This window comes from Leucoraja erinacea, chromosome 1 (genome assembly GCF_028641065.1).
Source record: "Leucoraja erinacea ecotype New England chromosome 1, Leri_hhj_1, whole genome shotgun sequence".
In the NCBI taxonomy this organism is placed as follows: domain Eukaryota; kingdom Metazoa; phylum Chordata; class Chondrichthyes; order Rajiformes; family Rajidae; genus Leucoraja; species Leucoraja erinaceus.
In genome coordinates this window covers 157,250,508-157,275,544 of record NC_073377.1, presented here as the reverse complement: position 1 = coordinate 157,275,544, position 25,037 = coordinate 157,250,508, and the positions used below count along the sequence as shown (strand labels likewise).

Sequence of the window (25,037 nt, the reverse complement as noted above, 5' to 3'; positions counted from 1 at the left end):
AAAGGGGGGTTGTGGGGGAGGGGGAGGGGATGCCATGACAACAGAAGGTTCATTGTTTGGACTATAAACTATAAAGCATGCTATGGGAAAATGATTGAGGGATTGAAAAGAAATACGTCACTGCGTGCAGACACCGATGAAGATGAATGAACTGCCGACACCAAAAGAGTGCCAGCAGGTATTAGTTGTAAGCAAGTTCGAAGCAAGCTGTTGGGTAAGAGTGAAAGATGGGAATTTCAAATGATTTTGAGTGAACATTTCAGACAAGCTAAGGTACAGTACTTGCTGTATTCATAGTGCATCAAATGATTTTTATAAAGAATCCCTCTATTTTTCCTCAGTGCTATGATCCACTTGACAATGTGTTACACCATTGACACATCGGCAACAATATTTACTCAAATGTGTTTCTGGCATAGTTTAACAGTGGTGAACTATAGTAATGTTTGTGCAGTCTGAAGGAGATGAATCACATGCTGTAGGTTGTTCAAGGGGAGCCATTTCCTCCTTAATTGCAGAGCCTGAAGAAAAGGAAGGGCCAAAAAGCCTTGAGGTTTCACCCTTGGCTTTCCAGGTGTTTGAACAAAAGGGGATTTTACAACTTGATGGCACATTGTCACTGATTAACTTTGACAAGAGGGCAGCGTTGGATATTGGAGTACAGAGTTAGTGCCTCCTTATTTCAACAGGATGCCTTCAGAAATTTCCTAGCAAACAGCAAATTATAGCGAGGATGACTGTCGGACTTTGCAAGGCTCACTCCCGGGAGATAACTGAGTCAGTATTTCAATTTCTTTGCAGTTGATACTGAGAGAAAATAGACATTTGGATTTATGTAGCACTTTATTATACTACCAGTACCTCAAGATAATTCACGCTGTATCCAAATAATAAATTTGATGCGGGGGAAGGGCTTCATAGAGAGGAAAAGCAGATTATGAATTTCGATTGAGGAAAGCCTGTGGGTGATTCATGTTAATACAGAACATTAAGATGCAAGAGGTTGTGTGTTATTATGGTAAACATGGTGCCGTGATTTAAAGGTGTGATGAGGTGATATTGTGGTCATAGTTTTCATATTGTTGCCTTACTAGCAGGATGTTAGTTTCTGTGGGACAATGCCGATGCTTTAATTGCTATCGGGAGATTTTCTTCCCTCTGTAAGGGCACTGGAGAATATATTTTCAGGTGATATTCATTGGGACCTGCAGAGACGTTTTAAGCCACTGTTTGGGTCACGCACTTGCTGCTTGAAAGCTCAGCAACAGCCAAAGTCTGGCGACTGACATGGAGGGGAAGATCAGTGAGTGACAGCGAGAGAGCAGGGATCAAAGGCTTGCCTGAGATCAAGGTTTGGAGATGAGAGAGAATAAGGGAATGTAGGCAGCAGTAGAGAGGTGTCAATAGGAGAGCAGAGGGAGAGAGAGAGAGAGCAGAGAGAGAGTGAGGGAGCAGAGAGAGGGAGAGAGAAGGGGGGAGCAGGAGAGAGAGAGGGAGAGAGGGAGAGAGGGAGAGAGAGAGGGAGAGAGAGGGAGACAGAGAGAGAGAGAGAGTGAGAGAGAGAGAGACAGAGAGAGAGAGAGAGAGACCGAGAGAGACCGAGAGAGAGAGAGAGAGAGAGAGAGACAGAGAGAGACAGAGAGAGACCGAGAGAGAGAGAGAGAGAGAGAGAGAGAGAGAGAGAGACCGAGAGAGAGAGAGAGAGACCGAGAGAGACAGAGAGAGACAGAGACAGAGAGAGACAGAGAGAAAGAGACAGAGAGAGAGAGAGAGAGAGAGAGAGAGAGAGAGAGAGAGACAGAGAGAGACAGAGAGAGAGAGAGAGAGAGAGAGAGAGAGAGAGAGAGAGAGAGAGAGAGAGAGAGAGAGAGAGAGAGAGAGAGAGAGAGAGAGAGAGAGAGAGAGAGGGAGAGAGAGAGAGAGAGAGAGAGACCGAGAGAGAGACAGAGAGAGACAGAGACCAGGAAGAGAAAGAGACCAGGAAGAGAAAGAGACCAGGAGGCTAGGGGAGAACACAGATGGGCATCTGAGACCATGTGTCGAGGCAGGGATACATGAATATGGCTGAGTCTCAGGTGGAGAATGAAGGGAAAGGTTGGGTTGTGTTTTAATGTTAGTTTGCGTGATGCGAGAACCATATCTCCCAGGAACCCCAGTAACGGATGACCTTGTGACATCATGGTCCAAGTTCTTCTGCAATGCATCTAAAGGAGCATTGCACGGGGCACAATGACATCACTTGCGACTCTGACAACGACAACACAGATTCAATCTGACCCTGGATGCTGGCTGCACAGCGTTTCTGCATTCTCCCTGTGGAATGTTGGCTTCCTTAGGGAGTTCCAGTTTTTGCCCATATCGCAAGGTGTACAGGTTCGTAGGTTAATTGGTGAAGGCAAATTATCCCTAATATGTTTGTGTTTTGGTAGAATCTGGCAGAAGTTGAAGAGGATGCCAAAAGGATATTGTGGGATTAATGTAGGATTAGCATAAAATGGTACATAATGGCTCAGACTTGATGAGCTGACAATAGACAATAGGTGCAGGAGTAGGCCATTCGGCCCTTCAAGCCAGTGCCACCATTCAATGCGATCATCCACAACCAGTACCCCATTCATGCCTTCTCCCCATATCCCCTGACTCCGCTATCTTCAAGAGCCCTATCTAGCTCTCTCTTGGAAGTTTCCAGAGAACCGGCCTCCACCGCCCTCTGAGGCAAAGAATTCCACAGACTTACTACTCTCTGTGCGAAAAAGTGTTTCCTCATCTCTGTTCTAAATGGTTACTCCTTATGCCATTGGGCCAACATGCCATTCGTTTTCTTCACTGCCTGCTGTACCTGCATGTTTACTTTCATTGACTGATGAACAAGGACCCCCCAGATCCCGTTGTACTTCCCCTTTTCCCAACTTGACACCATTTAGATAATAATCTTCCTTCCTGTTTTTGCTACCAAAGTGGATAACCTCATATTTATCCACATTAAACTGCATCTGCCATGCATCTGCCCACTCACCCAATCTGCCCAAGTCACCTTGCATTCTCATAGCATCCTCCTCACAGTTCACACTGCCACCCAGCTTAGTGTCATCTGCAAATTTGCTAACGTTACTTGTAATCCCTTCTTCTAAATCCTTCATATATATTGTAAATAGCTGGGGTCCCAGCACCGAGCTTTGCGGTACCCCACTAGTCACTGCCTGCCATTCTGAAAGGGACCCGTTAATCCCTGCTCTTTGTAGCTGAAAGACATGTTTCTGTGCCGATTCTCTCTATAACACTGGAACACTGTGCGGATGTTACAAATGGGTTCAATAGGTTGTGTGAGTGCCACAGGCAGGGAAGCTGCAGGTCATATGGAGTTAAAGGGCAGGAAGCCTTGCTGGGCATATTGAGAAACCACTTGGTCTCAGAATGCCAATGTTTTATGTGTCACATGTAAGGGCACATTACACAGAAATGCAAGTGCACAAGAAAAGAAACTGCTCATTCATATTGGCCCCTTGACCAACTTGGGTGCTGCCTGTGTGAAGTTTGCACATTCTGCCTGTGATGCACTGGTCTACTCCAGGTGCTTTGGTCCCCTCCCACATGGTTGGCAGGTCACTTGGCCATTGCATAGGTCCCCCAGTGCTTAGGGGAGTGCTAGAATCAAGGGGTTTGGGGGGGGGGGGGGGGGGGGGGGGGAGTTGGAGGGTGGGGGTGGGGAAGAATAGTGGGAGTTGATGAGGGTTTCTATGGTGAAAATAAATTGTTGGATTAATATACGATGGTTAGCTGATGGCCAGCACAGACTTGGTGGTGCAAAAGTCCTGTTTCTGTGCTGCATCTCTCTATGGGGTAGGGTAACAACGGTATATTAATAGCCATCTAATCAAATAAGAATACGATCAGAATGACAAACTGAAGTCTGTCTGAAGGTCTGAAGGTCTGAAAGTCAGTTGGAAGCATCTTTCCATTGAGATGGAGTAAAATAGTGTTGGGCTTCTATGCAGCCTCAACTCAGATGTTTTTGGGTAGAGATGAGCCATTTGGACCAGAGATATGTACCATTGATCAATTGGATTGGGTCATTTGGATTAAGGGATTGTATATTTAATTGTGGCATTGAATAATGAAGAAATCCAGAGGACCCCAGTGGAGCAGAGATATTCCAGAAGGCAGAACAGTGTGGTTACGGTCAATGAGAAACTGATGGCCACCGCCCTCCTATCTGAGAAGTTGAGAGTCCAAATCACTAGGGGCAGGACCATGGCTGAGTTAGCCAGCCTCCTCCATGGAAGTTGGCACAATATGCAAAGTAGGTGCACTGGCACCATTACAAATGAAATTTGAGGTGAGCCACTTGAAGTCTGGGTTAAAAGGTGAACCGAGGAGCTACATGTGAGCCCTTATCAGGGGATAAGACAGAGGTTGGGCATGTAATGGCCTTAGGGTGTGGAGAATGCAAAATGATTGAGTTGTGCAGAACTGCGAGCTGTGGTAAAATTGTACAGTGGTGAAGGAGAAGGACTGGAAACAGTGCAGAGGAAGATCGATGAATTTCTAGCCTTAAAGAGGACAGTTGGGAAGAGGAAAGGTGACCATATTTAATATCAATGGAATGCTACAATAGAAGGTAAAGCTGTGAAAGATCATGTTCAAAGGCATGAAAATGGTTAGTCTTATGAATTCAAATTAGAAAATATTATTTTTTATTTTTTTTATATTTGGAAATATATTGGATACAATTACTGGAGTAGTTAACTATTCGATTCATGGTGTAAATTGCCAAATTCAAATGAAATGCAATTTAAATACAAGGAAGTAAAACACCTTGGTGATGGAAGAATCTTGGTTGGAGCTCATCCACTTAGTTTATTCTGGTTTAGACATTGTTCCTCAGGAAAGATAAATCGACCTTGGAAGGAGTGTCTGCACAATTTTGCTAAAATGAAGCCAGGGCTGAAATGGTTAAATTCCAAATGTAATTTAAAATAAATCATGTCCTTGACTTACATTTCCTTTTATTTAGAAGGTTTAAAGGTAATTTAATTGAAGTATTTGCAATGATAAATTATTTCCTGAGTGGAAATCCAGAACGAGAGAGCACAGCCTTGACAATGGAGCTAAACCATTTAGGAATTAATTCAGGAAGCATTCCTTCACATGGAGAATAGTGAAAATTCAGAACTTGTACAAGCGTACATGAAGCGTACAAATTAGCCAGAAAAAGCAGCCTACAAGAGGACTGGGAGAAATTCAGAGTCCAGCAGAGGAGGACAAAGGGCTTAATTAGGAAGGGGAAAATAGATTATGAAAGAAAACTGGCAGGGAACATAAAAACTGACTGCAAACGTTTTTATAGATATGTGAAAAGAAAGAGATTAGTTAAAACAAATGTAGGTCTCTTGCAGTCAGAAACAGGTGAATTGATCATGGGGAACAAGGACATGGCAGACCAACTGAATAACTACTTTGGTTCCGTCTTCACTAAGGAAGACATAAATAATCTGCCGGAAATATCAGGGGACCGCGGGTCAAAGGAGTTGGAGGAATTGAGTGAAATCCAGGTTAGTCGGGAAGTGGTGTTGGGTAAATTGAATGGATTAAAGGCTGATAAATCCCCAGGGCCAGATAGGCTGCATCCCAGAGTACATAAGGAAGTAGCCCCAGAAATAGTGGATGCATTAGTGATAATTTTTCAAAACTCTTTAGATTCAGTAGTAGTTCCTGAGGACTGGAGGGTACCTAATGTAACCCCACTTTTTTTAAAAAGGGATGGAGAGAGAAAACGGGGAATTACAGACCAGTTAGTCTCACATCGGTAGTGGAGAAACTGTTAGTCAGTTATTAAAGATGGGATAGCAGAACATTTGGAAAGTGGTGCAATCATTAGACAAAGCACAAAGGTAAATCATGTCAAACCTTATAGAATTTTTCGAGGATGTAACTAGTAGAATGGATAAGGGAGAACCAGTGGATGTGTTATATCTGGACTTTCAGAAGGCTTTCGACAAGGTCCCACATAAGAGATTAGTATACAAACTTAAAGCACACGGTATTGGGGGTTCAGTATTGATGTGGAAAGAGAACTGGCTGACAAACAGGAAGCAAAGAGTAGGAGTATTAGGAAAGGAAAAATGGATTATGAAAGAAAACTGGCAGGGAACATAAAAACTGACTGTAAAAGTTTTTATAGATATGTGAAAAGAAAGAGATTAGTTAAAACAAATGTAGGTCCCTTGCAGTCAGAAACAGGTGAGTTGATCATGGGGAACAAGGATATGGCGGACCAATTGAATAACTACTTTGGTTCCGTCTTCACTAAGGAAGACATAAAAAATCTGCCGGAAATATCAGGGGACAGTGGGTCAAAGGAGTTGGAGGAATTGAGTGAAATCCAGGTTAGTCGGGAAATGGTGTTGGGTAAATTGAATGGATTAAAGGCCGATAAATCCCCAGGGCCAGATAGGCTGCATCCCAGACTACTTAAGGAAGTAGCTCCAGAAATAGTGGATGCATTAGTAATAATCTTTCAAAACTCTTTAGATTCTGGAGTAGTTCCAGAGGATTGGCGGGTAGCAAACGTAACCCCACTTTTTAAGAAGGGAGGGAGAGAGAAAACGGGGAATTCCAGACCAGTTAGTCTAACATCGGTAGTGGGGAAACTGCTAGAGTCAGTTATTAAAGATAGGATAGCAGCACATTTGGAAAGTGGTGAAATCATTGGACAAAGTCAGCATGGATTTACGAAAGGTAAATCATGTCTGACGAATCTTATAGAAGTTTTCGAGGATGTAACTAGTAGCGTGGATAGGGGAGAACCAGTGGATGTGATGTATCTGGACTTAAAGCACACGGCATTGGGGGTTCAGTATTGATGTGGATAGAGAACTGGCTGGCAAACAGGAAGCAAAGAGTAGGAGTAAACGGGTCCTTTCCACAATGGCAGGCAGTGACTACCGCAAGGCTCAGTGCTGGGACCTCAGCTATTTACAATATATATTAATGATCTGGATGAGGGAATTGAAGGCAATATCTCCAAGTTTGCGGATGACACTAAGCTGGGGGGGCAGTGTTAGCTGTGAGGAGGATGCTAGGAGACTGCAAGGTGACTTGGATAGGCTGGGTGAGTGGGCAAATGTTTGGCAGATGCAGTATAATGTGGATACATTTGAGGTTATCCATTTTGGTGGCAAAAACGGGAAAGCAGACTCTTATCTAAATGGTGGCCGATTGGGAAAGGGGGAGATGCAGCGAGACCTGGGTGTCATGGTACACCAGTCATTGAAGGTAGGCATGCAGGTGCAGCAGGCAGCAAAGAAAGCAAATGGTATGTTGGCTTTCATAACAAAAGGATTTGAGTATAGGAGCAGGGAGGTTCTACTGCAGTTGTACAGGGTCTTGGTGAGACCACACCTGGAGTATTGCATACAGTTTTGGTCTCCAAATCTGAGGAAAGACATTCTTGCCATAGAGGGAGTGCAGAGAAGGTTCACCAGACTGATTCCTGGGATGTCAGGACTTTCATATGAAGAAAAACTGGATGGACTCAGCTTGTACTTGCTAGAATTTAGAAGATTGAAAGGGTTCGATAGGCTAGATGCAGGAAGATTGTTCCCAATGTTGGGGAAGTCCAGGACAAGGGGTCACAGTTTAAGGATAAAGGAGAAATCCTTTAGGACCGAGATGAGAAAAACATTTTTCACACAGAGAGTGGTGAATCTCTGGAAATCCCTGCCTCAGAAGTTAGTTGAGGCCAGTTCATTGGCTATATTTAAGAGGGAGTTAGATGTGGCCCTTGTGGCTAAAGAGATCAGGGGTTATGGAGAGGGGGCAGGTACAGGATACTGAGTTGGATGATCAGCCATGATCATATTGAATGGCGGTGCAGGCTCGAAGGGCCGAATGGCCTACTCCTGCATCTATTTTCTATGTTCCTCCAAAACCCTATGGATGTTGGATTAACTGGACTCATCAAGGCTGAGACAAATGATTTTTTGTTAGAGAAACGTGTCAAGGGATGATATGCCATGGAGTACAAAAGAATGGACATAGAGTGTAACCATGTTTTGATTGATGATATCCATTGTAGTGCTGAATGGCCTCATCTTTTTTCCTTATGTGAAATTTGTTTACTATTGAGAAATATTGACCACAATTTTTCCCAATTGTTTCTCAAGAAACTACATCACCAACTACCCAATCCCCTGCTGCTGGGATTCAAAAATGATGATTACCTAGATTTCTTAGCAAAACAGCCAATGGTCATATGAGGAAACATTGAAAAGATTAGGCTTGTATTCACTGGAGTTTAGAAGGATGAGCGGGGAAGGGGGGGTGGTCTTATAGAAACATATAAAATTATAAAAGGACTGGACAAGCTAGATGCAGGAAAAATGTTCTCAATGTTGGGCGAGTCCAGAACCAGGGGCCACAGTCTTAGAATAAAGGGGAGGCCATTTAAGACTGAGGTGAGAAAAAACTTTTTCACCCAGAGAGTTGTGAATTTGTGGAATTCCCTGCCACAGAGGGCAGCGGAGGCCAAATCACTGGATGGATTTAAGAGAGAGTTAGATAGAGCTCTAGGGGCTAGTGGAATCAAGGGATATGGGGAGAAGACAGGCACGGGTTATTGATCGGGGACGATCATCCATGATCACAATGAATGGCGGTGCTGGCTCGAAGGGCCTAATGGCACCTATTTTCTATGTTTCTATGTCAGGAGCTGGCAAAGCTCAAGCAGGTTATGGTGGAACTGTTACATTTCCTGGAGCAGAACACATTGCTGTGAAGCATTAATTTTGTTAACCGTTCAAACGATAAGTTCTCAAGTCAGTTTCTTGTGAATTGTGGTAGGGGCAGCTGAGACATCCAGTGTATCAAATACAGGATACATATCAAAAATCAAAGTAAATCCCAGCAAAACATATTCCTGATTTATTTCTTGTAGCTGTGATTTAGTCAACTGGCCCCAGTCATTTAACCCTGTATAAGATAGTTATGAAAACAAGATTTTCAACAGAGTCTATGAAATATAAAAAACACTTTTTTGCAGAGAACACTGAGGTCCCGAGAAATCTAATCACATTGAAATTGGTGCAAACAACTATTTTTCCTGCCTATGCAAAATCCTTTTCTGCTGCAGGTCCCTTTCAACACTTGTTGTTTATGGCCGTCGATGCTTGTCTCAACTACATAGATTTTTTCCACAGATCTTCATGAACCAAATTATTAAAATGTTGCATGTGAAACCACAATTTGTAAAGCTATTTAGGTCTCTGTAATGGTAGTAGCTTTGAAATATATAAGATCTCTACACATAATCCCATGAGGTAATTTATACAAAAGCTTTTCAATCCTTATTTTGGCAGGCATTTCAATTGGTAACAGATTACTTCAGGAATAATAGAGTCTACGCCTATCTGCTGATCAAGCCTGGCTCCATCTTGGCATTATTAAAACTAGAAACTGCATATCTTGATAAACACAAACCTTTGATTACAAGCATTTACCTTTTCTAAGCCAAGAAAGAGTAACTTTAAAACGCCTTGTTGATTTTGGCTTGCTCCTCCGTGCATTTAAAATAATAACAGCTCTTATTAATGTAATGCTTTCTGCTAAAGGCTCAACAACAGCAGATCTCTAGATTGAAAGATACATCCCATTAGGTTGTAGATCTTGTCTTTACCCAAGTCAAATCTCACATAAAGAAAAATTGACACTTCATAGTCAGCTATATTGAAAAGTAATAATGTTGTTTCATTATGATCGCCAGACTATCTGGATGGGTAAAGATAAAAACACCAACATCAAAAGAATGCGGTTGCTTTAGTAGTTTTGCAGTAATTTAACAGAAGGAAACAATTACAAGTAACCTTTTTGGACACCAGTTCAAAATGTCTTACAAATGGCAGAACCTTATATCCTTTTCAAATTAGCCTCAGTTATTTTCTTCCTGCTATGCAAACCCCTTGTTCCGATTGCATGTGATGCTCCAGCACTTTTAACATCTGTGCGAGAGGAAACTCACTAAACATATTCCCAGAACATGCAAACCTTTTGGAAACTAATAGAAGAACGTTGTGTATGTCTTAACAAAAGCTCCACTACTTTTATCATAGCTTTGTAATTTGAAACTTTTATCTTGCAAGATAACAAGCTATATTAAGGATTGTTACAAACAAAATTCTTTCCAGGACATTGCATCAATGCACTGAGTGCATGCCCTTAGCAATGGCGCTCAACTCAGAGGCTCAGTATTCTTTTGCAAAAAAGGCTTTTTATATTTAAAATATTTAAAAAAATTACTGAAATATTATTATCCAGTGAGGGTATATTGTTAAACTTGTTAACAGACTGACTGCTGCTATATAAGCAATGGAGGGAGGAAGGGCTTGCAAATAGCTTTGACACGTTGACATTGTCTCTAGCCCTGATGTGGCCCCATATCTTTGCCACTTCTGAATGATGAGAGCAGACAGGCCATCTGTTCTCAAGCACCCACTGATGCCAAGCAAATCTGACCAATGTGATAGTCATAACAGCCACACTTTTAAACTTGTCCGAGACACTACATTTGGAAAATATTAGGCTTGTTGTCTTGGCAGAAAAATCAGATCAATTTTTCAAGATATGGACACCGTTCACCGAATTCTTCCAAGGATAGTATGGCACAACTCAAATCTAAATCTAAATCCGATTCTGGGTTGGGTGCGGTGGGCGGGGACGCGAGGGGCAGGTATATCTCCACTTTCCTTTTTTCTTTTTTTTTCTTTTATCTCTACTTACTTTTCAGCCAACTAATTTAGTCGTCTAGGGGTCTTTTTCTATGTGCTTTTACGAGCTATCTTTTCACTTCTCACTTTTTCCCTCTCTTGTTCTCTCTCTCTCTTCCTTCCTTTCATTTTCAGGTTATAAGGTTAAAAATGAAGCTGTACAATAATTGTATAATTTTAGATGCCGGATTTTTTATCTTTGTACAATTGCTTCTAGTAAAAATAATTTAAAGCCAGTTGTATACACCAAAGGCCTGGAAGAATGTTTGCACGTCCTCGAGGGTACTCATGATCATACCCCAGAGCAGTGCTAGCTTGGGGTACCTAGAAGGTAAAAAGAAGGCTTTAAAAACATAACTATACAATGGGAGGGAAGGAAATCAATAAGAAAATACCAAAGTGCTTGCTTCATTTCACAGTGACTGACAAGCCTCTCAGTCCTTGGGTGCACTTTTCAACCACTAGGATGGCAGCTCAAGAAGGGGAAGGGTACGGAACAGACGTATAGGAAAAGAGAATCAAACTGCAATGGGAAATTTAATTAAGTGAATAAATCTGAGGAGAGACAAACATTTGTAAATTGAAGCTTTGAAGAGAGTCTCTCATTGCCATTTATAGGGAACTAAAACTGGATAGCAACCTCCTTAACCAACAAGTCAAAGATTGCAAGATGTTCAATGCCCTGCCAGATGTTCAATGCCCTGCCAGATGTTCAATGCCCTGCCAGATTCAAGGTAACTGGCAGTGTTCTCTTTTTTTTATTTTATTGATTGCCTCAGCAGTTGCAAGCTCACCTAATATTCATGGTTACTTTTCAATTTGGTGGGACTTTGAGACCAACTTCTCAGACTGTGTGGTTACTGAATTCAGTGCATATCTGAGAGGTTTGTCTAGATATTCTGTTACAACTGTTGCAACTTAAGACCCTCGTGTCAAGACACAGATAGTGAGTAATCAGAGTCCCCACCTCCTAGGACAGGGGTTCCTAACCTTTTTCGTCCCGTTTACCCCTGGCAACTTTAATAGCACACACCAATGTTATTTCACTTATTTATGAACAACTAATGATGAACAGGTACCGGTATACCAGAACCAAACACAGTCAGTCAATGAGAGAAAATATGTACAAATCCAGAATCGAAACATTTACACCCTGGGTAGGTGAAATTTACCTCCGGGGGTGAATTTACTCCCAGGTTGGGAACCCTTGTCCTAGAAGCACAGACTGATATTAGCAATGTTACAAAATTTTGAGATTTTAAAAATCAAGTCTGCAATTTATCCCATCAGATAAAGCATAGCAATAAGTTTAATTTGACACCAAATTCACTTTCATATCTCAAGTATTAAAAAAATGTTATGGCCATTTTCATACTCGGAAATTAGCATCTTGTTCCCTATTGATTTTCAATGGACATTACAAAAAAGCTGTGATCTTGGATAATCAAAAGCCCATTTCTTAAGGAAAGATTAACATTTTTAAATAGCCTAAGTGTCCAAAGATTATTCACAAATAATTCACAATATAACATGATTTTTATATCTAATTTACATTAATTTATAGGCCAAATGGAAGGAATTTAGTGTTCAATTGCTGTAAATAAATGCCCATTTAAATCGGCTTTCTAGTGGGTTCATGTGAACGCGCTGGTTTAGAATGTTGACAGCGCGCTGGATTAGTGCCCTCAAATGCCGAGAAAAATACTGCGGGATATAAAAAGCCCAAACTGAACTACTCGCTATAGATAACTTGATATATAGGGTTATATATATGCCCCATTTAATGTAAAAATAAGGTACATACCTTTAATTGTTTGCTTTATAAAACCCTGGGGCTGCGAGATGTTGCGGAATCAGAGAGTAATTTTAAACTATTATAACTATATTATCGAGGCCTATAAAACTAATAATACCTTTTGCGACCGGGTCTTGCAGCGACTTTTCGTTAATGATTTACTAGGCTGAACATCTGCGATTAGTACAGCCTAGTAAAAATCGCGTTTTAAACCCGCCCCCTCCAAACAGCGCCAAAATCGCGGACCTGGCTGTGGGCAGATTCCCAATGGCGACTCAGGTAGGTTTTGTAACATACCTACTGATATCTGACTTTGGCAGTTGAGTTCCAGTTAGCTATCTCTCAATGCTTTCTGGAACTGATAGTAGTCAAAGCGCTGGCCGGCCCACAAGCTGCAGAGACCATTGGATAGCACTAACTAAAATTGACCTGCTAAAGGTATCTTAAAACTGCAATATAGTGAATCTTTTTCTTCAGGTGGCCACTGTGATTTCAACACAAAGAACAAATAGATCTTATTGTTATTCAAATGGTGAAAATTAAACCAGGGCTGTGGATGCCCAAAGTGATTTAGAAATTCGTAGATCTGTAAAATGTTTGGTTCAATGATTACTCGAATAGAATGTTGGGTTCTTTTCAGCTTAGAAGGCTAGAATATAATTATAATTATACAAATCTATATCCAAACTAAAAGTGTGTGCTACCTCAATTAAAGCTTATACATTTGACCTTAATGGGTCAGGGTTATTAAACGATATGGACCAATGTGGGTTAATTGACTTAGTGTAGAGTGTGGCCATCAAGTGCATCAAGAGATCCAGTAACCTCCACATTGTCTCATCTTCTAATGAACATTTCCAAAGCCATAGCTGAAAACCTCTCTGTGGGTGAGGAGAGCTAATGATGGTGTTGATGAAATTGGGAGTGGAGGTGCCGTTGTTGTCACAAGTAAGTACCAGAACAATTTCAATCTTCTGTATGTGATGGCATGATATCAAAGGGATCACTCCAACAAAATTGCTTTTAATAGCAGAAGCCAGTAGCTGGATGTTTCTCATGATGAGCTCTTGTGCGTTGGTGCTCTGAATTATATTTTTCATTCTTATTTATCCAATTGCTGGCGAGCAAAAAAGATAGAATTTTTTATACAGCAGCAGCAGCGCACAGACTCATTTACATATTATAATTCGTGTAAGGTCGCCGCAGTGGAACAACCCCTTTATTGACATTGGTTCTGAACTGGAATGCCTCATTAAACTGTAACTTGTCTCAAATACGGCAACTCCTCACGTCTATGACTGAAAGCAACACACAGAAAGTAAGATGGAAACCTAGGGCCTATCTGCACTTTTATTATGTTTGAATCTGCTGTTGATACACCATGATGGTTTAATTTCTATCTCTTTGAAACTGAGCAGGGTGTGGTCCTGGGATAAGGTTACATTTGCAACAGTATCTAATCCACTTGTTACGCAGTCAGATGAGATTAGATTATCGTGGCATCCTGTTTGACACAGACATTGTGGGCCAAAGCTCTCGTTCCTGTGCTGTACTTTTCAAATGTTCTATCTTCTACTCTATGTCATGGGACAGCAATGGAAGGTAAACAAAAATACTATATTTGCAACATTGTGCTCCTCAAGTGGCATCTTGACCCTCACACATTTGTACTGTTTTCTCATTAGTTTATGGGACATGGATGTCAGTGACAAGACCAGCATTTATTACCATTCCATATAACCATATAACAATTACAGCAGGGAAACAGGCCATCTAGTCCGTGCCGAACACTTACTCTCACCTAGTCCCATCTACCTGCACTCAGACCATAACCCTCCATTCCTTTCCCGTCCATATAGTCAAGTCGTCAAGTCAAGTTTATTTGTCACATACACATACGAGATGTGCAGTGAAATGAAAGTGGCAATGCTCGCGGACTTTTGTACAAAAGACAAACACCAAAACAACCAAACAAATTATAAACACAATCATAACACACATATTCTTTTACATAATAAATAATGGAAGGAAAAACGGTCTGTACCTATCCAATTTATTTTTAAATGATAAAAACAAACCTGCCTTCACCACTTCCTCTGGAAGCTCATTCCACACAGCTACCACTCTCTGAGTAAAGATGCAAGGGGCACCATTATTTGGGGTACATGTCATGGAGGTCTTGGACAAACAAGAGTACCCAAACGGTAAATGGAAAATCCACCCCTAAGTATCAGTGTTAGTGCTAATACCAGTAAGAGTGCCCTTACAGTATGTTCCACTTTTGAAAGCACATGTGGTTGCTAATAGTAAGCATATTGTTTTTTTCATTGGCAATCGGACCATCAAATAGCTCTGAATTTTTATTTAATTATTGAATGCCTGTAGTAGCCAATATAGCTATGCTTGGTTACATTTGTGATAACATTTTTGCAAAAAGGCAAATTGCATAAAGGAACTGAAGAGCAGTAGGTCAAACATGTAGGAGAAGCCTGACGCGTTGAGGCTCCATCTTTCGGCCACCACAACTCCCCAAGCACCAATTTGGGAAGACATGGCTGAATGATTGGTCATCGTCTCTCCCAGAAAAGAACTTGGCAGGAAGTCAAAGCTGAGGAGCAGCTGCCAGACTCACAGGGCTGGAGAGAAGGACCTCACACTGACAATGCGGTACTCCGACAGGGATAGAAGCAGAACTTTTTCCATTAGCTGTTTTTGAGAAAAGTCATGGTTCTAACATTAAATGGGAACCCAAGACAGACACAACGTGCTGGAATAACTCAGCATGTCAGGCAGAATCTCTGGAGAAAAAGATCGGTGAAGATTTGGGTCGGGACTCTTCTTCAGACTGCCAATCTGATTTTCTCCAGAGATGCTGCTTGCCCATTGAGTTACTCCTGCACTTTATGTCTATCTTTGGTATAAGCCAGCATCTGCAGTTCTTTGTTTCGACCTCAAATGGGAATCAGTTTATTCCATTTCATTAAGATCTGATGTTAGGAAATCATATGGTAACATATCAGTCACAATCTCATATTTCCACTAATTTTTACTTTTTTGGTGGTAGATTACGTGATCATTTATTGCCTGCCCAAGTATGACCTGTGAGAGGTAAAATGTTAGTTAATCTATACACCAGACCTGACCACAAGCTTCACACCCAAGCACCTCCACCCAATGTGTGCCCCATTCTCAACTCTTAAGATCAGACCCATTCTTCATTAAGATCATGAAAACTTTTAGCAATGGGGAAAGTTCATTAAGCTGAACATATCCATTATCTTGAATCTTGAATCTTTTGGTTAGGTTCAATCTTTTGATTCTAAATACTCTCGCATGGCTGAGCAACACAAAGGCTATAAGTCGAAATTCCGTCTCAGTATGTTGCAAAATTGACAAGAAATGTGGACATTTGATTTCTAGTTAAACCTCAGATGATTCTTTAACTCCTTTCAGAGAAAGATAGGTATTTATCCCTATTTGTATCTATTTTTGGAATATGTTATTGAGCAAGGAAAACGTTCCTGTGCATCTAAATCTTACCTAGAGGAAGGTCTACACTCTGGCAATGGAGGAGGCCCAGGACAGAAATGGGTCAGTATGAGAATGAGAAAGGTGAGTTAAAACGGAGATAAAGGGGAGCGACCGAGAAGTCCGTAGGCTTTGGACCGATGAGGTTAGAGGAGATGCACTGACTACAGTACGAACATTGAATTTTTGAATTTTAGATAACTTCTACAAACACCTCGCTTCCCCCTCCTTTTTCTCACTTCTAACATTTCTCACTTACTTTTTCCCCTTTCCTTTCCCTTTCCCCTGAAACCTGGCTGACCTTGCACCGCCCACCTAGCTCTCACCCCCTTCCCCCACTTCCTCCTCTAAAAGTCCATTAACCAGCTTCACAGTTCACAACTATGTATGTCTCTTGGCTCACACCGTATCTTTCCAACACTGCGTATCAAGGAACCTCTTCACCTGAGGTCATCTGTTTGTCTAGATTGTCCTGGCCCTGTATTGTTTCGGTGGGCGGCGCAACTCTCGTCAGCAGCGGCCTCTGCAGTCCGTCTATGTTTTTATTATTTTTTGTCTCGTTTTTATGTAGTTTTTGTTTGTTTTTTTTTGTTGGGGTATGTGTGTGGGGGGGTGGGAGGGGGTAACTTTAAAATCTTTCCCCTGCACGGGAGACCCGACCTTTTCTTTGTCGGGTCTCCGTGTCGTTGGGGCTGCAACGTGGAGCGGCCTCCAACAGGAACGACATGGGGTTCCAGCAGCGGAGCTGCCGACTGCTCACTGTCACGGGGCTGGCTGAGTCCGGAGCGGGTGGAGCGGTGGTGGAACGCTGCTGCCACCCGACCTCCGGAGATTCGGAGGCTGCAACTGCGGGTCTGGCGGACGGCGGCACCGGGAGCCCGCGGGTCCCTGCTGGGAGACCGCTTTTCGGGGCTTCCGCAACGGCGACTTCTCCCGCCCGAGTTGCGGGGTTGAAGAGCACCTGAGCGGGGCCTTACATCACCGCCCCGCGCGGCTTGGAATGGCCGCGGGACTTTGTGAGCTCACGCCGGGGGCTCTAACAACTAGACCCGATGTGCGACCTTGCATCACCCGGTGTGGCTTTAATGGCCACGGGACAATCACCATCGCCAGCTGGGGGCTTTGACTTTGACTCTGACTCTGACATCGGGGGGGAGAGTGCAGTGGAGAGATAAGTTTTTTTGCCTTCCATCACAGCGATGTGATGGATGTTTGTGTAACTGTGTTGTGTCTCGGGTCTTTTTTTGTTTTGTAATGTATGGCTGCAGAAACGACATTTCGTTTGGACCTCAAGGGGTCCAAATGACAAATAAATTGTATTGTATTGTATTGTCCTGTTTCTTTCTTGCTTCCAGTTTTTCTAACCCGCACTTTCTACCACAATTAATCCGAAGAAGTGTCCCAACTCGAAACATCACTTATCCATTCTCTCAAGTTGCTGTGTGAGTTACTCCAGCATTTTGTATCCATCTTTCTCAACTTTGTGTCTGATCTTTGTCCCACTCTGACTGTCATCTTCAACCCAATTATTTTCAAAATTCGTACATCTACAGTTCTCCCTCCTTCTCCACGTCCATCTCATACACCTTCTGGTGACCTGGGCCAACTCCTGAGATTTGCTTTCACAGCCAATATCTCCCCCTCCATCCAACACAGCGACTAATGCTGAGAACGACCCACCAACACCACTACCTCTTGCATCCATGTCCTAAACCAGGAGCTGAACCTGTGCCTGGATTTGCTTGTCTTCATTTAAAGGCTTGTTATTGAAGGAAAAGTGTACAACGCCTGTATTTCTGCTTTAGACACAGAATATTTCGTTTTTCTAGTTTAGCTTAGTGTAGTTTAAAGAAAGAATGCGTAAACAGGATCTTCGCCCCCCGAGTCTGCGCCGACCAGCAATCCGCCTGCACACTAGTACTATCCTACACACTAGGAACAATTTACAATTTTTACAGAAGCCAATTGACCTACAAACCTGCATGTCTTTGGAGTGTGGGAGGAAACCAAAGCAGCCGGAAAAAAAAACACACAGTCAGAGGGAGAATGTGCAAAGTCCGTACTGACAGCACCCGTAGTCAGGATCAAACCCAATCTGGCGCTGTATGGCAGCAACTCTACCGCTGGAGTACTGTGTCCACCATTGTCTTGCACTTCAGAGTCTTACAGCACCAGCTGTTAGCTAAAGTGACGGATGTCTTGCCAAAGATTGCTGACTTACTATTCCTTTCCAATTGCCATTCAACATTTGAGTCTATTAATCAAATGCATAATATTATTAAGTAAATAAACATGATGGTTTGCAGATTCCACTCAGTCACCCTTAGCTTTTGACATAATTCTCTCATAATTGGTGCAACTGTGCCAAAGGCAGTGAGATTTTTCAAATTATGTTCTGCACAGTACACGTTTCCTTGAATTTTTTTGTCTAGCCTATAGCTTCACATAAGATGTTGGGCCTGATCCCGGAGTGGACTAGGTCTCCAGGTTGAATTAATTACCATTCATTTATTTTGTTTGTCAAGGGTTTGTTGAAAATTAAGTTATTCCTTGGAGGTGCAAGGACAGTTACAGGCATAATTAAAGCTTTAGAGATTTTAATTTTAATTTATTAAACAATTGATTGGTGCGTACCTAATCATAATTTGCAAATGATTCTATATATTGAAAAAATTCCCTTTCTTTAATTAAAAATCTGGCCATAATAATTACTCTGCTTATTTCGAACAACAACAAAAATATTAGTAATTACTATTACTACATTAATGATTAGAATTGCTATATGCTATACTAATGATCACTATTAAAATATTACTCTGCTCATAACATTGGGTAATTTATGTTAAACCCATTTTCATTTATGTTAATCAAACTGCACCATCTTATTTTGCTATCTTTTCAAAATGAAAAATAATTTTTGAAATCACCTTGTGTTAGATTTTGAGCCTGAACAGAAAATCGAGGGAATAAATTCATTCCTCAAAATAAGTGTGATTTTAGTCAGAGTTTGAGAACTGATAAGCAGGCAGGAGGTTATTTTAATTCTCCATTCCAATTCCATGCTGATCTATCTGTCTATGCCCCCTGCACAGTGCAACAGGGGCTAATAGCTACATAACCTTTCCCCTCTTCCTCCTTCCCCCGTAAAGATCCCCTTTCTTTCTCCCGTCTCCCTGTACCCCGCCTGGACTCACAATTGGACTCACTGCAGCATCTGTGGAGGGAATGCCCTGTTGATGTTTCTGCTCAGGAGCCTTCTCCTAAAAGGACAGAAAGACAAAGATCCAGTTATAAGGAGCTACAGAGAAAGAGACAGAAACAGAGACAAGAAGAGGGAAAGAACCCTTCACCGAATTCTTACAAGGATAGAATGGTACAACACAACTTTGGATTTAAATCCAACTATGGGCTGGGTGGGTGGGGGGGGGGGGGGGGGGGGGGGGGGGGGGGGGGGGGGAAACGAGAGACAGGTATATCACCACTTTTCTCTCTCTTTTTTCTTTTTGTTCTTTTCTTTCTTTCTTTTATCCACTCTTTGGCTACACTACTTTGGTAGTCTAGGGGTCCTATCTTTGCACCTCTCACTTTTTCTCTCTGTTGTTCTTTCTCTTTTCTTTTCCTTTATTTCCAAGTTAAAAAGTTAAAATCCCCCCACAATTAAAATGTGGATTGTGGAAATGTCGGGGACCCTATATCTAGAAAGAATTAGACTTGTCTTAATGGACTAACAAGAACTTTTTGATAAAATATGGGCTCCATTCATTAATTATCTGACGGGATAGATTGGCCCGGCACGAAAACCCAACTGAAACTTGAACTCAGGATTAGATGAAAAGTCATATTTTATAATCTACGAACCTATCTCAAATGACGTATTATAAGTAATCCATTCCACCTTTTTTGTTCTTTTTTTTTGATATTTGTAACTTTTCTCTCTCTTTCTCTATATAACATAAAAAAACTCCACTAGAACTAGAAGTAATCGACAATTGAAAATTTTAATAATGTATGACTAATGTATATGAAAAGTTTTTTTTACTATGATATGCAACTATACTTTATAATACGTCTACTTCTAATAAAAAATATAAAAAAAAAAAAAAAGTTAAAATCGAAGCTGTACATTAACTGTATAATTTTATATGCCGATTGTCTTATTCGTGTACATTTGCTTCTAATAAATAAAAAAATGAAAAAGAAAAAATGACGAGGGAAAGAGAGAAAAAGAAATGCAGAAAAATTGAGTGATAATGAGAAAAGAGAGAGAGACAGAGAGACAGAGACAGAGAGAGACAGAGAGAGACAGAGAGAGACAGAGACACAGAGACAGAGAGACAGAGAGACAGAGAGACAGAGAGACAGAGAGACAGAGAGACAGAGAGACAGAGAGACAGAGAGACAGAGAGAGAGAGAGACAGAGAGGCAGAGAGGCAGAGAGGCAGAGAGACAGAGAGACAGAGAGACACAGAGACACAGAGACACAGAGAGAGAGAGAGACCTAAACTGAAGGGTACACTAAGGATTGGAAATGACTCTACCATCCCTGGCAATTGTTACTTGGCATTGTGTAGTTATTGATGGATGCCATGAATGTTTTGGCAGCTAATCACGTTACATCTTGCACCTTGGTTAAGACCTGTGGAAACCAATGATGATGACAGATTTGATGCCATAAAGCAGAAAGCGGGTGCCGAATGTAAATAAGAATAGATGTTCTGGGGTTTCTGAGAGGAATAAGGTGAAGATTAGAAAGGATAACCTAGCTCCCGTGAGCAATCCCACAATAAATCTGCCAGTGGGTGGTTAAATGACATGGCTTCCTCCGTGGCTTCCCCGCTCATTATTCATAAAACATGACAAATCTCCTAATACAACTGACATGCTCAATCTATCATTTACTGCATTCATACCAAATTATATTATTGTTCCTCTAACATTGTGAAGAATACCTGATAATTTAAACTAACAAACCTAGATGTACTTTGGTCAAAGTAAGATTTGTTACTGTGATTTCTTCTGCAGAAACAGACATATTTAATAACTGACAATTTAATAACTGGCACTGAATAATAATAACTCTGGCACTGGCTCAGACCTCTTAAATCAGCTGCCTGGGACATTTTATGACTGTTTTAACTTGTATTTTAATGTTGCTGTTTTTACCTACACTTTTTTAAACTTTTCGTACTGTTTTATCAGGAACTGGATTGTTTTTTTTTTTGTGTTTTTTTGAATCGTTTTTATTTTATGCGTGAAATGTTTAAGTTTTTATGTGCGATGCTCCGGTATTCCCTGGGAAACGTCTTCTCATTTTGCACTGTACAACTGTTGCTTTGCAAGATGACAATAAAGGATGATAATGATAATGATATTTTGGAAACACTCAAATATATTTTTTGGCTAAGGAGTAAGAGATTTATAAAGGAGTTCAGTGGGGACCTTTATCAACCAGAGAGTGGCGCGTGCCTGCAATGCATTGTTGGAGGGAGTTGATGAAAACAGGGATATTAACAGCATTTAAGATGTACCTAAATAAGCTTGTGAAATCGATGGGCAAGGTGCGAAAAGATGGGAATAATGCAGATGGGTCCGCACTGGTCAACATGGGTATGGTGGTCTAAATAGCTTGTTTCCATGCTGCATGGCTCTATGAGACAGAGTGGCAACATCGAGAGAATAGTTGGGCAAGTGCTACAAATTTTAAAGTGCCACCAACTAAGAATATACATGTTAGAATGATCTCAAGGGAATGGATGCATAATGCCCTGATGGAAATCTCTTTGTAATTAATAAATAGAAAGTTCCTTTCAGGAAAATTAAAAGATTTGAAAAGATTTGTTTTGGTAGCCTTTGCTTTACACTTCCTCAGTCACTAGTAATTATGATCCCAACTGACAATAAGCTCAACTTTCAGAGTCATAGAGTCATTCAGCACGGAAACAGGGCCCTAGACACAACTCTTCCATGCTGACCAAGATGCCTCATCTCAGCTGGTCCCATTTCCCGTGTTTGGTCCATATCCTTCTGAACCTTTCCTATCCGTGTATCTGTTCAAGTTTCTCTTAAATGCTGTTCCAGCACCTGCCCCAACTACCACCTCTGGCAGCTCGTTCCATTTACCCGCAATCTTTTGCGTTAAAATGTTGCCCCTCCTGTTTGTATTGGCTCCTAAACCTATGTACTCTGGTTTTTGATCTCCCTACCGTAGATAAAAGACTCTATACATTCACCCTATCTATTCATCTTAGGAATTTAAACCGATTTACAGACAGGGTGATGGGTGTGTTGAGAAACGAAGCAGGGATATCAACACGTTTTGGTTTTTAAAAAAATATATATTTTTCGTTTTTATCTTCTTATTCTTTTTTAAGTTTTTACTTATTCACTCTTTGACTACACTTTGGTAGTTTAGGGGTTTCCACATTCACTATTTATTTCACTTTCTCTCTTTCTTGCTCTTTCTCTCTTTTTCTATTTCTTTTTTGTCAAAATTTAGATGGAAGATGTACAATAAATGTATTTTGTCATATGCCACAGTTTATACTACTGTACACGGCTTCTAATAAAAATATTAACTTAAAAATAAAAAAATCTTAGGATTTTATACACGTCTATAAGATCACCCCTCAGCTTCCTATGCTCTGAGGAATAAAGTGATAACCTGCCCAACCTCTCCCAATTGCTCAGTCCCTCAAGACCTAAGCATATTCTTGTAAATCTTCTCCATGCTTTGTCCATCTTAATGATATTTTCTGTTTCCAATTTCCCCACAGATCAGAAAAGATTTGCCTTTAGTACTTCTTCGAAGTAACATGATCGATTCTGATAGCCAAGTGTGGTAATTAACTTAGTAGACTAAATTCATTCCTTCTGGCGGATAAAGCAATGGATATTTTCATTCCAGTGATCTTTTTTTTTCTCTGATACAGGAATTGAAAAGTTGATGATCTGTCTACAGGCTTAAAAGGTGAAATTCCCAAAACACAATTCCTTCACAAGTGTTTTTTTGTACATGGGGCAAGGTGTGGAAGGAAAGAGAGGTTTTGGGAAAGAACACACGAGTGTGTGAGAATATGGCAGAACGCTTTTAAACCAAAACTGAGTTGAAGGAGAAAAGACATGGAATAAACCCAAGCCAATATATGGAGGATGCATGAGGCAAGCAAGCAAGATGTGATGTTCCAGAGCTTGTAAAGGTTTACAAATGAAAACCATTGTCGTTGACATAATATTGACTTTGCATCCAACACTATTCAAGCTTGTAATGTGGAAGTTAAAATATTTTTTAAATGTTTCTATAAACACTGAAAAAGTAAGTATAGGAAGGAACTGCAGATGCTGGTTTAAATCGAAGGTAGACACAAAATTCTGGAGTAACTCAGCGGGATAGGCAGCATCTCTGGAGAGAAGGAATGGGTGACGTTTCGGGCTGAGACTGATTTGGGACATTTCGGGTCAGTCTGAAGAAGGGACTCCACCCGAAATGTCACCCATTCCATCTCTCCAGAGTTGCTGCTTGTCCCGCTGAGTTACTCTAGCATTATGTGTCTACCTGAAGAAGTAAGTGATGGTTCTTAAGCATCTGATTTGTCCTTTCTATCTTAATTTCAGATTTTGAGACTTCCAACGTTTACAGCTTTCGCAATCTGTCCACAAACTGAAAGAGAAATGAAGATGATGGAACAAGTCGATAATTTTATGAGAATTTAATCAGCATGTATATCTCAGTTAAGAGTTCAATGTGCCTGGCTATTTCCCCTCTAGTTGATATCATGATAATTCCAATGGCTTCCCATCAAGATCCTGTGTTTCTTGTATATAATGGAGGGCATTGTTAGAACAGGAAGGGAGCTCTTCCTCCAGATCAGAGAACATGTAGCCTTTATCTACAGACTTCTCACTCAAAAATGTTTTCTCAGCTGGACATCAATTTGATTCCTGTCTTCAGCTCGAGGCAGAGGCAACAATTAAATCAAAAGGATCATCAATAGGACCTGGACCTTCTTATTCCACAGCCATGAATATAAAATACGATGTTTTGATTTTATAGTTTTTGTTTCTGAATCCACACTTAAATATTTCATTAGAATGCAGATTGTGCAGCCACACTTTCTCTGTCAATAGACTAGATAAACACAGAATTGGGTATTTAAAAAAATTATGCTACAGTGGGTCAACGTTCATGGGTTGTAAGCTGCCCAAGTGAAATGTGAGGTGCTGTTGCTCCAATTTGCATGTGCCCTTACTCTCACTTTGGAGGAGGCCCAGGACAGAAAGGCCAGTATAGGATTGGGCAGGGGAATTAAAATGTTTGTCAAGAAAGGGAGTTTAAATGGTTGGCATATATTTTATGTTACCAGAAGAACAGAAGGTTTTCAAAGTGTGCAGGTGAGTGTCATTCTAGCATGTGATGCTATCAGGCAAACAACTGATCACTCATTGTTGAAGAGTGTAGAAGAGATTTACCTGAATGCTACCTGGATTAGATAGTATTAGCTATAAGCAGAGGTTGGACAAATGTGAATCAGCGAATTACAGAAAAATGAAGAAGGTATTAGAGTGAACAGGAAAGATTCCATATAATATTTACGAGGTGAATGGGTTTCATTTGTACAGATAGAGTGGAAAAGATAGGTTTGTTTGAACAAAGAAGGTCGACCAAAGTGTCAAGAGCTTCAGGGGTCAAGAACTGAATATGGCGAAATTGTTCCCATAGATGGAACAGTCAAAGAACCAAAATATGGACATACATTTAAACGATTGGCAAAAAGAACTAATGGGGACTAGAGAACGAACATTCTCACACAAGTAGTTATGATCTGGAAGTCATTCACGGAATGGGAAATGGAAGCAGATTCAATCACCATTATCATAAGTGAAGTTGATGGATACCTGAAGCACCGTTTCAGAGATATGGGGAGTTTGCCTGGCTGGACTGCTGTGATAGAGAGCCG

General features: G+C 41.1%; 1 long non-coding RNA gene across 2 annotated transcripts; it reads left to right on the top strand.

The window, feature by feature from the left end:
- The first annotated feature begins 58 nt into the window (after positions 1–58).
- LOC129703766 (uncharacterized) lies at positions 59–24,224 on the top strand. Of its 2 annotated transcripts, XR_008724621.1 has the most exons (3): positions 59–273; positions 23,013–23,050; positions 23,695–24,224. It is a non-coding gene; the product is annotated as an uncharacterized LOC129703766 (long non-coding RNA). The 2 variants fall into 2 exon arrangements; XR_008724620.1 differs by lacking the exon at positions 23,013–23,050.
- The last annotated feature ends 813 nt before the right edge of the window (positions 24,225–25,037 follow it).